The following is a 5,549-nucleotide window of genomic DNA, read 5'->3' as shown; positions in this document are numbered from 1 at the left end:
AGGCATTAACTTTAGAATCTTACCCCACCACTTGGTGCTATTTCAACTTCTGCCCAACTTTTTCCTAAGTAACTAAGTCTAAAGATCCCTTATCAGGGAGACATTCAGCAGCCCCATAACTGCTGAACTAGCTTAAAACATTGCTCTTAGTCCTTAGAAATCTTGTTCCCGTGATTGAGGATTCTTAGAAACCTTTAGAAAAATTCCTTAACAGATAAATGAACTTTTTCTGAAATTCCTTCCACTGCAAGTGTGGTGATTACCAAACCAGTTTTAGTTTTGCTCTCACTCTGCACCTTTAAATCCTACTTTTTGCTAGTGAAAAGAATAGCTACTTCTTGTAGTGGGTCAGAAACGTGCTGTTGGTGTAAGACAGTTAGTGGGGTGGACTTTCCTCATACCCCAATCCCACTTATGGGTTTCGGGTTCTCCCCCAAGTGTTTAAGACTGGGATGGAGGGGCTTGAAGTTCTAGGTGAACAACCTTCATGTCAATTCCCCGGATGAGCCAGAAGTTAGATTAGGTGGTATTGGAGGTCCCTATAAGGCCCCTGTACGTCTTGGGAATTGATCCCAGACACCCTCATGAGGTTCCAACTCAGGTGGGAACACTCGATTTCTTGAGGGGAGGAAGTGCCTTTTGTCTTCGGAGCTCGGCAAATGCCAGAAGCTCTCATACAAAACCTCGGACTTACACTAAATCTGGAAAGCAGTGTTCGGTCAAAACCGAAACGCTCATTCATTATCCACTTTTCTTTATGAAGGCAGATGGAGAGAAAAATCGAACCGACTTGAAACAACTTGCTGATATGCTTGTAGATAACCCTGTAGCTAGTTGCTGTTCTTAAAGCTGATAAAGGGGAAGTCTTTGCTCTTTCTCCCAAACCTAAACCTAGTCAGCAAATGCTTGGGAGAGGGAGCAAGGCCCCTGCTTACTAAAGAAAGTATAGTTGTAAAGTGGTCGCAAGAGAGGGCGACCTAGAAAGAAAACCCCTATTCCTCTGTAATCCAGCACACCCTACGACATTCCTGAAAAGCACTTGGGGTCGTCAGCTCTGCCTGGGCTGATGTGCAGGAACTCCCACCAAATTGGTGTGTTGTCCGTAATGATGGCTTGTAGCCTCTGGGTTGAAGCAGGTCCCAAATCCTCAGGTCACTGTTCCAGGTGCCAGCTGATGCATGCACTGACCCACAGTGCCTGTGGTATCATGGATGAGACATGAGACAAATTCGCATGGACTACCGAGTCCTGTGGAGGAAAAGGGACAGCACGGCTACTCTCTCAAGGGGAGAGCGCCCCAACACTTGCCTAGACAGGCTTTTATTGGGTTTAATTTGAGCAGGACTACAGGTACAGCTCATTAATCATTGTCAGGCAGTAAGGATCAAGCAGTAGATAGCATACAAAGAACTATTAGGGCTTATTCTGAGTCAGGGTCTATCCGCTAAAATGCTGCAAAACTTTCGGAAACAAACTCATTTCCTGCTTGGACCTTTATCATTTTACTAAGAGCATTCTTAGCAAAGCAGGCTTCACAGGATTTTACATATCCTTTCTCAGGCCTGATTGCCCCAGGGAGCTCACCCTTTCCATCACAGGGCTGCACTGCCCTCTGTCATTGTTTCAGGCTTAAGTCAGGCAGAGGAGGCAGATAATCAAGGAATTTTTGGAGACTTCTCGTGGACTCAGGAAAGTCAGGCTTTGTCAAAGGGGTGAGGGGCAAGGGTCCATCACCCCCTTTTACCATAGCCCTCCAAGTCCTTCCCTGGTGCCTCCATGTGATCGTGCCTTTTTTAGGTCATTCTCCCCTTGGGGAATCTTACCCATCATTGGCTAACTGATCAAGCATTGGGGAGCAGTTATGGAAAAAAAGAGCAGAAGTGGCACTCCTGTCAGGGAGATAAGCTTTGTCTCCTTAGTGGCTTATGGTCCAAAGGTCACTCACTCAGCCTTAGCCATGGGGGTTTACAGCTCCTGAAACCAGGCAGGGTGGTTCCCAACATGTGTCTACTTTAACTCCTTGGTTGTTGGACTTCCATACAGTTCAATTTTCTGTCAATACTGGTTGTTTTTTGTTTCTAAATTATTATTGTCCTTATTTTGATTATATGAGGATGCACAGTGTGTCTACCTATGCCTCCATCTTGGCCAGAAGTCTGGTATTTCATTCTCGAGGAACAGTTTAGCAGGCCATAGAATTCTAGGTTCACAGCGTGTTCTCTACTGCCATCACTTTGAAGATTTTTAACTCTTTGTCTTGTCATTTAATGTTGCAGATGAGAAGTCTACTATTGGTGTGATTTTCTTCCCTTTGTAGATAGTTTTTCTTTTCTCTCCAAGAACTTTATATGATTTTCTTTTTATTTCCAAGGTTATTCATTTCCACTTTAAATTGTAGGTTTGTTTTTAGTTTTCTTGCTTGGTATTTAGCATGCACTTTCAATCTGTGGACTTATGTCTTCAATTTGGGAAGATTCTTAAATCTGGCTGCATCTTGGAATCATATGGGGACCTATACAGATACTCTGATGCCCAGCTCAAGTCTTCAGAGACTCTCATATAATTGATCTGGAGTGTGTCCTAAGTACTTGGAGTTTCAGAAGTTCCCCAGGTGATTCTAATGTGCATTTCATGTTGCCAATTACTGATGTAGATACATGTAAGACAAGGTGGAGGGTGAGAGAGTAGTGACTTTTGAAGTGAAGAGTGAGAGAGACACATTGAGCTAAATTTTGGATTGAATCATCTGACCTTGGTGACTTGAATGTGAAGGTTAAGGATGAAGAAGTATCAAAGGCAACTTAATTTTTCTTTCTTGGGAAAGTAGGTAGATGGTATTTCCATAAAGGCCAAAAGAAGTATGCAGAGACGTAGGTGAATGGGTAAAGTTATTGAGTTGAGTTTATGTTGAAGTTGAGATATGTAGGAGACATCTGTCATAACGAGTTAGGTGTTTGAGTTATCAGCACTTGGCAGAAATAAATGAAGCCTTGGGAGTGGATGAGATCATGTAGGGAGCATGTTACAGTGAAAAGAGATGAGATCTGAGGCATACTGGATTGTTGGCAGAGGAACTGGTGAAGGAAATAAAGGAGGCGTGGTCAGAAGTAGGAGGGAAAACAGAAAAGTGCTATGGATGAAGCTAAGGCAGGAGAGAGTTTCAAGCAAAGGCTAACTGGTAGCATGAAGTCCAGTTGGAGGAAATAATTAGCCTTAGAGATAAAGGAGGTAATATCTTGTAGGGAACTATTTCCCATGGTGTGGAGCTGTAGCTCAGCACCCACATGGAGAACCAGTAGGGAGTGAGTGGCACACAGGACCACACCCACGGAGAAGTTTTCCTGTGGGGAATCAGGCTTGTGTTATACCTAGGCTGCTATGAGACTTGCTTTTGCTAAAACTCCCTCACCCTGCATTGAGGCAGAAGTGCTTGCTGTAACTTCCTAAAGTCTGTGCTAAACCTCCCAAGTATGGAGTGTAACTGGTTCAACCACTTTTCCCCTTGGTATGCAACATCCTTCTCTTCAAAATAATTAGCAACATTCTTTCCTTTGTTATCTGTAAAAGGTAATCACCTGTAAGAACCTGTGCATAGTAAATGAGGACTTTCCTCGATGTAATGTACCCAAAGAAGCAATTAAAGCCTGTCCAGGCAGAGGCCAGGGCCCTCTTGCTCTCTCAAAGAGTGACCATACTGTCCCTTTTTCTCCACAGGATTTCTGTAGTCCATGTGTATTTGTCTCATGGCCACAACACATGGATCCTGCCGGCCAGGATCCACATCAATACCTGGTGTTTTATGTTGAAAATGCTTTTTCTAAACTGTTTTACCTTAACACTTAAAACATTATAAATTAATAGCTTACAAAATATATTTAAGCTGATATACTAAGTCATTTATTGTGAGTGAGAGGAACTGGGGGCAGCTAGAGATTTTTGAAAGAATGGTGGAGATTTGGACAACATCTGTGAAGAGAGGACACAAGAAATGACTAGAGATGAAAGAATTGCCAGTTTTGAGCCCATCAGGTGAAACCTTCCAAGTGAAACTAGTGATCAGATCAATTTGGAGCCAATTGATATGACTGTGCCTGTCTAAGTGGACTCAGTAACTAAGGAATTTAGGCCAGTTGTGTTGAAGTAGATTGGTTGTAGCTGGGGATTCATTCATTGATGGATGTGGCAAGGCTATGTGAAAAATTAATGGAGGATCCAACTGAAGATGAAGAGATTTATTGTGGGATTCAGCAAATTGGAGAAGGAAGTTGAATCAGCAGAGCTGACCTGACAGTGTGAAAGAATAGGGTGAGGTAAAAGGGCAGCAAGTCTTAAGATTAAAAACCTCTTTAATAGGAAGGGTGATAGGTTTGGAGTTCTGTAGTCACAGAAGAATTCAGTGCAACATTTCCAGATCTTGAGGTCCAGGGAGTAGTCATAACTTTTTATAGTTTACTGAAGTGGATGGAGATGAACAGCAGTGGAGTGAAGTTCAAAGGCCTGTATTACTAACTGTGAATACCAGTATCAGTATTTCTTGGAATGATCCAGAGGTCAGATGGAAGGGTCTCATCTATAGTCTCATGACCATTTAAATGAAATACTTGTCCAGATGCCTTGATTGTACAGGCATACTTCGGAGACGTTATGGGTTTGGTTCCCAACCACCATAATAAAGCCAGTATCAGAATGAGTCACGTGAATATTTTGGTTTCTCAGTGCTTATATAAATTATGTTTACACTAGACTGTAGTCTGTTAAGTGTGCAATAGCATCGTGTATAAAAAAAGGTGCATGCTTTACTTTAAAAATGCTTTATTGCTAAAAAAAATTGCTAACCATTATGGCCCTTCAGCAAGTCATAATCTTTTTGCTGATAGAGGGTCTTGCTTCAGTGTTGATGAAAAGTCAGCATCTGTGAAGCACAATAAAGTGAAGCACAATAGGTATGCCTGTGTTGGGGTTTTAATTAGAGTTTCTATTCACATCCTTTTATTTATTTTTAGGGTTTTTTTCATTGTGTTCTGACATTTTCCCATAGATTGTTTAGGAGTGGATCTTTTCCTGTCAATCCTGTCTGGTCAGACATCTCTTTAATTCTGGGTGATTAAATTTCTGTCTTTGCTTTTATTATTCCTATGGTCACCTTTTTTCCCTCTAAAATTTCTTTATTCAAGAGATCTTTGAACTTTTGTTTCTTTTTCCTATGTATCCCTTAGCTTTTCTCTGTTGTGCCACATTCTGGGGATTACTTAAGTGGATCTTCTGGCTCCAGAAGTTGCTCTTTAACTGTATCCATTCAGTGTTCAGACCATGAGTTGAATTTTTAATTTCATTGATCACAATTTTAATTTCTAAGATTTCTCTTTTTTTTGTGAGTGTGGAAGTGTGTTGTCATTCTTGTATTTTCTGAGGATATTCTTCTAGATTTCTACACTCTCTTAAAGAATGATTGTAGGGAAGGGAAAGATGAACCAGACCAGTCTTATCCCTGGATGTGAAGGCTCCCTGGTTTGCCTTGGGCACACTGCCATCCCCTCTGACCTAATGCT

Source organism: Sturnira hondurensis, unplaced genomic scaffold (genome assembly GCF_014824575.4).
Source record: "Sturnira hondurensis isolate 20B ecotype Veracruz unplaced genomic scaffold, ASM1482457v3 Scaffold0006496, whole genome shotgun sequence".
Classification (NCBI taxonomy): Eukaryota; Metazoa; Chordata; class Mammalia; order Chiroptera; family Phyllostomidae; genus Sturnira; species Sturnira hondurensis.
The sequence above is the reverse complement of the archived record's forward strand: the minus strand, read 5'-3'. Positions refer to the sequence as shown.